Source organism: Sceloporus occidentalis, unplaced genomic scaffold (genome assembly GCF_023333645.1).
Source record: "Sceloporus occidentalis isolate IW3139 unplaced genomic scaffold, rSceOcc1.0.p SCAF_15, whole genome shotgun sequence".
NCBI lineage: Eukaryota > Metazoa > Chordata > Lepidosauria > Squamata > Phrynosomatidae > Sceloporus > Sceloporus occidentalis.
This window is the reverse complement of record NW_028316995.1, coordinates 6,002,499-6,016,101: the sequence shown is the minus strand read 5'-3', so window position 1 is coordinate 6,016,101 and position 13,603 is coordinate 6,002,499.

Below are 13,603 nucleotides of genomic sequence, written 5' to 3'. Positions count from 1 at the left end.
GACACTTATGAATTTTACACCCCAAGATCCCTTGATGCCAGGAGGGTAGCACTTTTATGTAGCACATTTTTTTGCTGTCTTATTACACCATATTGCATTTTCATCATAAAGCTAATTTTGTGTCTCGCTCTTTCTTTTAATTAAAATTTTAGAATCGTATAATTTTCAAAAGTGCCTTCTCTTATCCAGTTGTCAGTGCCGAGCAGAGAACCATATGTATGTGTACAAATGTTGCATTGTCAAGTAGGTGTGGAGTGAATCCAAAGGGAAAACCAGATTCTAGACCAGTATGTTTGTTTATACAAGCTGCAAAGAGCCATTAGGTAAGTAAAAGCAAACGATCAAGATTTTCACACAACATATGTTATATACATTTTTTTTATTTAAGGGAAGTGTGAATATATAACATATAACCGTTTGCTATTCATATACATAGAATATTTTTTATTGTTTATAATTAATCCAATTTTCATATTTTGTGCAAACAGGTATCAATTATTGTTAAGCTGGCTCCCAAGTCTGTGATATATGGTTCTTATATTAATTTGTCTTTGGGCTGATAATTCTGTCTAAAGTCTCTGAAGGACTTGGTGATGTGATCATTAGTATTCCTCATACCAGTCTGTCGGCATGAGCTAGAGTGAGATCTTTTGCCTCTGCTTGCATAGACCTGCTTGCCAACATTTCTCTTGCACAGCATTATCCTGCAAGCATTGGGACATAATATGCTTCCCTTGGATTTCCAGTAGATGTTTCAGCACAAGTTCATAAGAAACATATTATAGATTATAGGGTCAAGGTCAATATCTTTCGGGGGTTTTTGGATACATAAATTGTACAGCTATACAGAAGGCTCCTTTAAGGTTAGAGAAAATTTGATTTTTTTTGTCAGCATACCAAATTATTTTGATCGATTTCTTAACTATATGTCTATATAGAAACCAAATTTGATTCTACAGAATTCAAAAGAATATTTAATAAACCAACCAAAAAGATTATATCCACTACATGATCTGCCATTTGTTGCAATGAATAACATAACACATACCTACTAGCATTTTAGTTATCCAAACTGGGATATCTTTGTTGGGAGAGACGTATAGGACCAGGGCAGGGTTAGTTTTCGGAGCTGAGAGAAGGACCAGTTGCCTACTTTACCCATCTTATCACCTTTCGATGACCAGTTTTGATATGTTGTGCCTTGGCCATGTGGGAGCTGTCATAGAGGTTGGTTTGGAGGTATGAAAACATCTGACAATTAATTAAACTATTCTAAAATGAAAGTTATTCTCATGTACTTTAATTTTATTAAAGGAAATATATTAATTTGCATGTTATTTGACATATTCAATTTTCTTTCTGCAGAATAGTTAAGTGTCCGCTGTAATGTATTTGAATTAAACAAATATATGATTATCCATATTTGCTGTTTTTGCCTCCATAATAGAATTCTGATAAGTTTGGAAATATCTAAACCTTTTCTCCACTATATCACGGTCAGGAACAAATTCAAAACCAACAGGGGCTGGCCCATTAATAAAATTTAAACTATATTATGGGGATAGAAGCATTTGTAACTATAAAGGTAATTCCTGTTTTGGTGTTTCAACAAAGGAACTTTGGTGTGCTGTACCTTTGCCTAGCCACATACCATTTATTAAAGTATCTTAGCATCCGATAGACCAACAGCCACATTAGCCATCTGCTTTATACACGGATCCCTTGAAAGTAATTGCCCACTGTAACCGTTAAACAAAACTCAGGTTAAAAAATACAATAGCCAGATCACCACTTACAAGGTTATGATACTAGCTTAATACTTGAGGCTTGGGGTAGCATGAGAAATACCCTTACATAAGTTATGGCGGGTAAAGGTGATGGAAAACCCTTCCACTTAAAATTAAGGGGGTAGTAGAAGTATTATTAAACACTCATCTACAGACAACAGACAAGCCAGAAGGCTTGATTTTCCCTCAGAAATCTCATAGTGCTGCCACAACCACAAGGGATTCTGGGTAGGTGCATGCAAATAAAGTTAACAATTATCACCTTTGCCTCTATATCCACTTTATACATGGATCCCTTGTGGTTGTGGCAGCACCATGAGGTTTCTGAGGAAAAACCAGCCTTCTGGCTTGTCTGGTGTCTGTAGACGAGTGTTTAATAATACTTCTACTACCCCTTAAATATAAGGGGAAGGGCTTTCCATCACCTTTACCCACCATAACTTATATAATGGTATTTCTTGACTACCCCAAGACTCAAAGCCTCAACTATTAAGTCAGTATCCCAACTTCATGCTGAGGAGTCCCATTAAGGCCAAAGCAGCAGAGCTTTCTGTAACTGAAGGCATGCTGTAACGTGTATTGCCCTAGTTTTGCTTAAACACAAGTCTTGGCTGCTTCTTGTTTTTTTGGCTAAGATCAAGTATAGTACCCTATGGGTAGAGGGGGAAATGTTTGATCCTTGGGCCTTAGGGCCGGGATAGCAAGTAGCGTGAGGTGTTTATTTGCCACGGCTAAATGCCGGAGTCCCGACGTGCACAGCCTGCACGCCACTGTGCATCGTGAGCGCACAATCTCACTTGGCGGTTTTTCCTTTGCTAATATGCACGCTTTTCCCCCTGACCCTTATGGGCTCAGGGTGAAGCTACATTTTTTTTTAATCTGGCCAGGCCAGAAATGGCTGGCCCTTATTTATTTATTCACTCAAAAATAAGTAAATATATTTACTCACTTTTGCACGAGTGCCTGTTAATTTGGACTGAAATTCACGTTATCAAACCCACAGCGAGGCCACCACTTTGCTTTTGATCATGATTTTGGTACCATGTTTTTTTGGATCACTTTTTTTTTGCAGTGAAGCTTGTTCAGTTGGAGGAGGTGTAGGGAGCCTTATGGACCTTCCCTCCATCAAAAAAAGGGGTCCTTCCTTTCGAGGATCGACCCGAAGTATAAAGGAGTCTCACCCTTTGGGGCAGGGAAGGAATTTTGTCTGGGTCTTCCCTTCGGGGGAAGTAACTAGTAAGCTAGTTAATATTCGTAAAAATACATCATTCATTTGAGTTCATTTTCCAAGATATCTCTAATTGACCACATGACACTTTTTGCCCACAAGGAGGAGGAGGGGAAAGTTGGATATTACTCCACTGGCAGTCAGATTTGTCCATAATATCAACATATATTAAAGTATAATATCAAGCAGTGGATTTTCTTTCTTGAAAACAAAAATCAGTTTCAGTTGATTCTTAATAGAACAAGTGTCCATGACCTTACTGTTCCCTTAAAGTGAAAATGTCCTATAATAATATGTGACTTCTTGTTATCAGTGGAGGTCTGGGAAGGATATACGGGGTTTTAACTGTCTATATTTCCAAGTACAGGTACTATATAAAAATAAAACACAAAATAAAATAACACTGTGTTCTATAAAAGCTAGAATAATAGCTGAGCCTTTAAAAATCTAAAATAAAATATTTGAGCTAATTAGGACACCTTGCAAATTGTGTTTTTCACATATTTCTTCACATCCTGTACATTAAAAATCCATGACAGGCCTTCCATTGTTGTTTAGCACATTTATGACATATTCATCTCACCTTGAAGTCAGTTGGCATTAATTTGCTTTCTCAAATGAAGTTTGCACTGTTTAAATATAAAATGTAACCTTTCTGTTGTTTGGTGATTTGTTAGAATGTGAAGAATATCCTTCATACTCGGTTATTCTTGTTATGATACTGTTATTACTAATTATACTCTATTTATCACAGAAAAAGTGACATAACCCAGCGGAATCTTCTGCCAAAATGGTGGCACTTAGGGGAGAGAAGGTTACCACATCTTCCAATCAGATTTGCCCAAACTTGAACTCAGGACAACATATTGGCACGTCCAGTGACATCCTCTCCCCAATCCTCCAATCGAGAGAGTGTAAGAGAATCAGAGTGTGTGAGAGCGTGAGTGAAAATGGGCCCACGTGTTGCGGATGAAAATTCTGAGCAAAAAGCTTTGTTTTCATTCAATACATCGTGGGTCTGGCCTCGTTTTTGTGGCTTCGTACAAATCACAAAATTTACCAAAATTCAACAAATTTGCAATTTATACGGATCTGAATGCACAAGTCTATTATATGATGGCTTACTTTGTTTGTTCACCCAGAACACATTGTTGCACACTCAAGATTCAAGTTTTTGTTCTTGTCAAACTATGACTTTTTTCAAAGAGTTTTTTTGAATATGTAAATACTCTTGGGTGAAAGCATGTCAGAACAAATAGTCACTTTCCTCAGAAAATATAGAGTTCCATCTTGTTACTAAGGAGCAGTATGTGGGTCCTGCCTTTGACTTGTATCAATACTAGCTTTGTTGCTTTCAGATCTCACACATGAAAGTTTTGGCTAGATTTGCATAAGCTTGACATCTGGATGTACATGGCTCTCCGCTGAGATGAAACCCTAGAAAAATCATATGCGAGAATTAATATTAAAGAAGGTGACTGACAGGTATATGATGAGATGTCTTAATGACTTAATGACAATACAAAATTGCAGACAACCATGCTTAGTAAAATAAGAAAACATGTGAACCAGGTTCTGTGAACCCGGATCATCATAAAACATTAGATACAAAACATATTAAACAAGCAAAGGAAGAACTATATTTATATGTTTTTAAAACTAAATACTGAAAATACATTATAAGCTATTATCAACAAATGAAGTATTGCATTAAAAGTAAAAAAAACAAATTAATGATTTCATTTAGAGAAAACCATTCAACAATTCTAGTGCCTTCCCCTAAAGAGTTGTGCCTTCATAGCAGAACAGATAGAATGTGCATTTATGTACAATGTACAATGTAAAATGTTCAAAAGTATCTTACTGTTAGATACTATGATAAAATTTAGATGGAAAGATAAAATAGACAGTTTTAAATTCAATACAGTTGAGTGCAATACAGTTGAGGTTTCCATATTTTCAACAAAGGTCATGGTTTATAGGGCATTGTTCTAATTTAACAATACATATTACTAAGTTCAAGGTCATAACTAATAACAGGGAGCCACTCGAGTCTATGGAAGGTGCAACGCATCATTGAAACAGTGGGGCCACCGGTGAACAGGAGGGCATAGATATATTACTTTAATGTGATTTTGTGCATCCTTTTTTTATTCATTTTTTTTATTTTATTTTTTTGGATGTCCGCGTTCTTTCTGAAAATGAGGATCAATAGCTTCACTGATCATCGCTGGATGGACCCAGGAAAGGTAAGTGATGATCTTTCAAAAGGGGGTAGACTCGTATGCGACTTATTTGAAATGGAATGTTTAAGGGTTTTAATCTTTCCTCAAACTTTATGAATATGTTAGTTGGGGGAGTATTTCTTAAACCGGGCTTCCAATCTCAGTGAGTTTCTCAATGAGCCCCTCATAATGCTCAGTTAATGTGGGTAGGTGTCATAAAAGTCATGTCACCAATTTAACTCTATTGGCCATCTTAGACCATGATTACTGGGTTGGCCATTGAAAACCATTAGCAAAATAATACCTAAACTACTACTACCGAACTACAGTTATGATTGTCCAACATAAAGAAAAAACACAAATACCCATGCTAAAAAAAATATGTTTGTACAAAAGCAAAACAAATGAAATAAAATAGTGTATGGAAAAGCTTGGGTAACCATCCTTCTCGTCTGTTAAGAAACCACAGAAAGTAGTTACTGAACTGATTAAGGCAGGAAGTGCTTTGATTGAAGGCCTTATTCTATACAAGGAAGATAGATCCGGGGATTTATTTTATATAAGAAATAGACTGATAAAAAGCTTTGTACTTTATGAAAAGAACACAGATCAAAAGCCTTATCTTATGTGAGAATTACACAGAATGAGAATTTTATTCTATATGAAAAATAGAAATACTGAGAATTGTAATCTATATGAGAAATAAACTCACAGTGGACTTTACTTTTAAAATGAAATAGACACATTGAAATTTTTCGGTATTACTGTCATTATTTTGCTTTACTTATAAAGTGCCAACATTTTTTAATACTGTGAAATTTTCAAATCTTGTCTTCCCTGGTACAGTTGAATATAACATGGAAATGTATGAACCCTTAGTCTCTGGCAGCTGGTATAGTAATGATAACCTTTATTAAAGGCTAGGTTGTTGGTCCTTACTAGTCTATATTATGTATAAACCTTCCAATGGCTCATGATTTACTGATAAAAGCTGCCAATTATAAAGACAGTCTACATACATGGAAACATTTCAAGTGTGCTGATCCTAGGACTCTTCAAATACCAACCAAATGGTTCAAGTTATGAACCCTTACGAAAACCATTGTTTCCTAAGAAGAGGAATATAGAAATAGCCGTCTTTAGTCAAAGTTGGCTCATTTTTTGTGCCGCCAAAGAAAAAAAATTAAAAGTCACCTCAGCTGTAGGGACCTCAGTGGTCTCTTCCCCAGATGGAACAATAATGCAGTTTCTGTTTGCTATACAATATTAACTTGGACTAAACACTCCTTCTTCCTGAGAGGTGAAGGTAATCATAGTTAAGGCACCTGTGATCAAGCAGAGATCTCAACTCCGCAATACCAATGAAAAAGCAGAAGCGATGCTCATATATCGTTAAACTGGAATTTTCATTTATGAATATGAAAAGCCCTCAGAATTTTGTCCAAACTGAAAAAAAATTATATATATGTATATAATACATTTAAATCATTTTGATCTGTGGGCACAAGTCGACTTTTGTCCCTATTAATAGTCCCTGCCTGGCGATATCTGCCCTATTAAATATATTCTGCATCTTAACAATCGGTTTTACTACCACGTATCCTTTGGATCGGCATATTTTAGTTTATAAATTCATTTTCATATTTTTTGCCTTGCACGATATTTTAAGTATTGTAATTGGTACATATGGCATTTTATCAGCCTCTGTCCCGATACCACACGTCACTAGTGATTGTTTTGTTTACTTATTATTGATTGCGTTGTATGTATTCATTTCTCAGTTCAACTATTTTACATTAATATTTATTGATGTTAAATATTTAGAAAAACTGTTTGGTTTATTCTGCTCCAGCAAAATCACAAAAGTATGGAAATGTTTGCAGCATTATCCATTTATTTATTTAGCTAGCTCAATTACTTATTTATTTATTTCGATAAACAGAATTCTTCGACTGACAACCACTAAATTTTTCAGAAAGCCGCTTAAATCCACAGCCGCTGTACAGCTATAAACTGCAAAAGCAGTAATAAGCATACTTGAATTTGTAAAATATGCATATAGGTTGTACAATTGTTTTGGATACAGTAAGTTTTAAAGTAAGAGATTGTTTCATTGTAGGGATGCTGAGATACATGGCAAAAGGAAAACAACAAGAATAACAACGCATGCAAACGTAGAATAGTGGGAGATAGCAACAACTTCAACGATAGTTAGTGGGTGCACAAGGGCAAATAATTCAAGTCAAGTAGTGCGGTACAAAAAGTCAAAATCCGAGACGATGTCAGGGGAATGCAAGGGCCTGGGCTTTGAATCATAGTTGAGGTACAAGCATGAGTTTAGGGAATTTTGAGCTAAGGATAGCTTCTAAATAATGAAGCAAGGAATGTGGATCCTTCATGAAGGGAGGGCATCCTTTGGAGCAAGGACGGTAAGTGATCTGCATCTGGAAATGGGAAAAAAATAAGGACCATGTGCAAAGACAAACAAAGACTTTGTCGCTGATCATAGGTATCCTAGGTTGCCATGATCGCCAAAGATGAGTATGGGGTCAGAAATGGGTCCATCTATTTTGGGGAAATTAGGGGCTTCCAGGTGCCGACACACCTTAGTCCAGGGGTAAATTGTTTAAATCTACCTGGCTCAAATAATAACAAGAAATTGCTTTGTTGATAAGAAAATAGAGGATTTAATAATATGATGAAGCCTATGAAAGGCTAATACACACACAAATTTAAGTAAATTCTTGCTAGTTTACTGTTGCAAACCCACAATTTTAGTCAATTCACAAGCACTGGCCCTTTGTTGACTAGACGTGTTTATCCTACACATTAACAGTTCTAGCACTATTTTCACATGGGTATTAAACCAAATCAGTCATATTTTCTTACATTAACCAAAAAGCATTTTTGAAAAGTTGACTAAATACGTGAATTTACACTACAACATACTGTATCTGCATATTATTCCTATGTTTTTCTTTACTCAATGCACAGATCATCCATATGCATTGTGTTAAACACAGCACAGAGGGTAGGAGCAATAACTTATTGAGCAAACTGTAGAAACCTACTGAGATCAGATGTTTAAGATGACATATAGCATATCCAATAGAACAGCAACAGCTGTTTCATAATTCCAAGATAGAACATAAAACCTGTACTAATAACCTGATTTTTGTCATGTATACCTAAGCCTGAGTAATATGACATGTTCTGCAGCATCACTTCTGATGGCCTTAAAAGACAGCTTAGAGACTTAAAGTAAGCACAGACAGACGTAGAAATACACAGCAGGATTTATACCGCTGTTCAATAATTCTGCTCATCAATATATCTTATAAACTGGTGTCATTTGTATTGCCATTTTTAATCATCTCACACGTAAAACGTACATTTTACACTTGCACATTTTTTACTTGGTTATGGAAATTAGAATGATAAAACACAATTTTCACGCAATAATTGGTATAAAAATTGCTTCTGACATTGCCTTCCTTTGGTGTCAAAATTAAATGTGAGAGAGATCATACAGGGTCCTGCTGGGGTCTGTCATTACAAATGCTGTCGGTATATGTGTGTTGCGTGGGAGAAGGGGGTTCCGTTTGGATTTTGCCATCATGCTTAAATAAAGGCTAACAAGTGGTTTTTAAACATTTGGGCTATTCTTATTTCTTGTTTGTGCTTTGTTAGTACTACAGCTGTAAAAAATATATTCCAAATTTGCAAATTTTATATTTTGTATTCAAAAGGTTTGGTATTGCTAGTTAGTTACATTTTAAAAAAAAATAATAAAAACATCTGCTTTTATATAATAAGGCTTTGAGGTAGGGTATAGAAACCCATTCCAATTATTTCTGTACAACGTTCTTACGCAGTGCTCCGTATGAGTCAGTGCGACAGGTTGCATGATTCATTGTCACTGCTCTAAAGAACATGTATTTGATCCCTCAGGGCAGAGACTTGGTGAAGTTTAATGATAAGTCTATGGAGGGCTTCTGAGTACAGATCGATTTGGTAGAAACCAAAAACTGAATCTAGTACTAAATTCATCTTTAGAGTAAAATCATCATGAACATCAGTGGGGATTCAAATGGGAAATCATATTCAGTTTGCAGGGATGTGTTTTTGAAGACGTAGTTAAAAAAGATGAAGGCTGACATAGGGATTTTTTTTTTTGTGTGCGGTGAAACTGTAGGTTTTTTAACAGACCATATTGTGAATATTGCTTATTCACTAATACTCAGTATACTTACTAATCAAAACATTTTAAAATGATTTGTTAATAATTACAGTTCTAATGTTTGTAATGTTTATTTAGTCCATAACTATTCTGAATACATCTGGGAAACTATTATATTATTGGAAAACAGAATAGAAGAATATATATATTCCGCACCACTGGAGGAACAGGGGAGGGGATGTCCCCGTAACTCTGCCTTTTTTTCGGAAGCACTCTGAAAGACCAGAATAATGAAGACGGATTCACAGAGAAAGGGAAGTGTTACTGCACCTCTCTTTCACCACAAACATGTCTGCTTTATTCTGGCCTCTCGGAGTACTTCTACAAAAGGGCAATTTAGTCCAATCGGGAGAGAGGGTGTGTCCTGATGCTTCGCCTTTTTGCGGAAGTGCTCTGGGAGGCCTGGTTCACGGAGAAGCGGATGAAGAAAGACGACATGAGGATAAGCAGATGAAGAAAGAAGACAGAACAACAAGAAGAGGAAAAAAGCGAAGCTGCAGGAAAGATGTCAGCCAAGAAGGTAGTGTTGTTTATTTGTTGTGGTCCCTCCTCATTTGAAGACATTTGTCCGAATTGATGAAATTGCTAAATTTAGTTAAGATTCAAATTTGTATGAGTACAAATGCACAAGTCTATTTCACAGTGTACCTGGCAAGTGTCACTCATTTGGAAGTCTTCCTGGGACACAAATTCTTTTGAAGCAAAATGCTCCTGTATTTGTGACGATACTCTGGCTTCATGTATGGCACTTCTGATGTGAACTCAAGCTGGTACTGTCCAGCCTGGCCAGACACACAGCTACAGTGAAAACAAATATATATATATATAAACATACAAAAAAATGTGCGTTCCCTTTAAGATTTTATATTCTTGTTTTGGATTTATTTCCCCTTCTGTGTGCACTATTTGTATTCTGAATCTGTGTCCCGTGAACCAGCCTTTGTTGGTATTTATATCAAGTTTATTTTACCCCTTCCTAAACTGCTGTGTGCAGCGGTGCATTTCAATCCTTGTCTTTACACCCGCTGAATCTCCCTTCTATTCTCGGCACAATGCTATCATAAAAGGTGAATAATGGGGTAATTCATTGTTCTCTTTTGACACTGTTCTTCGGTAAAAGGTTGCTCTGATTCCATTTGCCTACAGATACAGACACTCTTTTCATAATTCACAGCAGTTCAAATTACCTTTTTGTATTTGCATAAGATGTCCAGTGCCTCCTTCCGGCAAATATGCCAGGATAGTGTGAAATAGAAAAGGAAATGATAACAGAAATGCTTGAGATACATACATATACATATGAGAATTTTAGCTATAAAACATAAAGGACCCTTGGGCTAGTCTGTGAAACTGAGAACAATCTTATGATTGAAATAAGTTCTTTTAAAACAGCTTGGTCTGTTGAGGCTTGTGAGAGTAACTTGTGGGTAAGTTCTGATGAATTAAAGGTGAGAGGAGATGACCAGTTATATTCAGTGTTCACCCTCCTTTCCTTCAAAAGTTGCTTTGTGGCCTTTGCCCCACCTACATGGGGTAATTAAAAGTTGGGGGAGTAGGTAATGTGAGGGTTAGAGTCTGCCATAAGTCTTCCATACCCAACAGGATTAAATATTAACCCCCCATATCCTGCACACAGAATAATGAAAGAGGGATTGGGGTAGAGAGGATCATTATATACTTAAAACAAAAACAAAAAAACCAAAAACATATATATATATATATATATAAACACACACTTGGGGGTTACAGTCAAAGTCATGCAAACTAGTCATAAACTTTAATTTACAATGCCTACGGGCTTTATTAAATTGTATCAGCTGAGTTTACTATTTCCCTTGACTGACAGCACAGCTTTTGGTGAACCAACCCTATTGTAGATGATATTCGTGGCACACTCTTTCTCTTTTACAAACTATTACCCCTCACGTAATGGTATATCCCTTCATCCGCTTAATACATATGACTGACAGGAGAACATGCAAACATTGATCAGTAACATAATTGATCAGAACAACAAACTGCGGCTTACTATTACTTTTCACCATTCATAAGATATTCTATATTTTTACTGAAATAAAGTGTATTGCATTATAGTTCGCCTCAATTTTAAATATATATATATTTTTCATTCATCTACACAAAAATTAAAACTGTCATAATGAGCACTAAGACAGATATCTGTGGCCCTTATAGAATCAGATGTACTGTGAGTCCAGCAGAGACTGGCATTGATTCATAATACCTGAATCAGCAAACATCTTGTTTTACAGAATCAGCTCAATCACGTCAAGAGTATTGAGAGCCAATGAAAATTAATAATTCAGTATAGCAGAAACTCACTTTATGTTGGAGTGAAAACCTAGCCAAACATCAAGAGCCAAATGGAATGGTTTTGATAATATACAATATATACTATTACATCACACATTAACACGCATGCACTAGGGAGCAGTATTGGTTTAAAATGAAATGCTTTTTGTAATTGTTTTAACATGGTTTCTTCAGCTATGAAGCTATTATGCATTTGCATACTAGATGTGATACACTATACATATCTAACAATGTATTAAATACAATTAATTACCTTTTACTATTCACACTTCTTTTAAACATACTGTATATTAGACATATTTTCTGACAATAACAGCCATTTTGTTTTGGTTTTCTGGCACTTACGTCATCAGTTCTGTTCACACAATCACCAAGGTTTGCCCAAGACATTGTGCTGCCTGGAATCACGTAAGAAGTGCTGCTGCTTCCCCCCCAAAAAAGTTTACCAAAACCATTCTCCAACCCCTCCAACCAAACAACACCCATAGCCTTTTTTCTCAGACTGGTGTCCGGTGATTTACCAAGTATCGCTTACCGCTCAATGACACAGTGAGCTGGCCCAGGGATAGCTGATCAGCCATTGCTCTTCCAATGACGCGTACCCCCCCCCCCGGTGCAGTTCTCTGCCTGAGCCTGGGCTCATTTGCTGACTGTACAGGAGGGGAGGATGCCTGCTGACGAAGCCAAGCTCATGTAAAAACTAGTGACAGCTTATTTCATTTGTTACTGTGAGCGACCACTGTATCACATTCACAGAACTGATGTTCCTAGGATCATTCATGATATATTTTCTCCCCTTCCAATGCCAACCCCCACTAAGTGTCGCTTGGGTCCCATACAGAACCATGGCAGATCCAGCACCGACAATCACAATGAAATTTCTTTCACATGCAACATAACAAGCTATCTTTTGTTTAGTTCAGTTCATTGTATTATTCAATATTCAACCACTTTGTTTTGCTGTCTTTACATATACCCTTTTTTCTTTTTGGTGATCAAATGAATACATTTAAATTACATGCCCTTATCCTTCATATTGGTGGTACTTTTTAAGGTTTACTATTAGAGACAGTGGAGGGCTGATAAGAAAAAAACAAGGTCAATTTGGGCTGCTTTGATTTTAAAATTTTGGCATGGAACTTCCAAAAGACGTTACTTTTACTTTAACAGTTCAAAAGAGTATTTACACTGTGTCAAACTGTATTCTTTGGTTATATTACATGATCCCTACTCATTTGGTGACTTTAATTCAGGCCCCAAAGATATGTTATCTTCTGTGTTAATAGGCCACTTGGCTGCGTTTTCCTCCCATGCCAGCCCTGATTAGAGGAAAGTTCTATAATTGCCTTTTTTAAAGTTTATTTTAACTGACACTTTAATAAATGTATAACTTTTAGTCAATTAGAGTCACCGTTTCACATTTGATACATTGCATATGTCTATATATTGATGTATACCATTGGATGTATGTGTTTTTAACTAGGAACGTGGCATTTAAATGATTGGATAAAGGTTGCCCTCTTTTTGCTGTAGAACACAAGCGCAATGCGACTTGCAAACCATTTAACCTTTTGCTACATTGTTCATATAAATTATGCCGTGAAAGGAAATTGTAATTGGCACAAATATTTAGTGGGCACGTTCTCACAGTACTGACATCATCGTTTTAACCTTGTTACCAGCGAAAAATCTGCTTCTGCCTCCATTTAGCCATTGCATTTAACAAACGAATAAAATAATATTTTATGAATTTTTTCAGCAGATTTATAAAACATGATACAAAGCGCTGTTT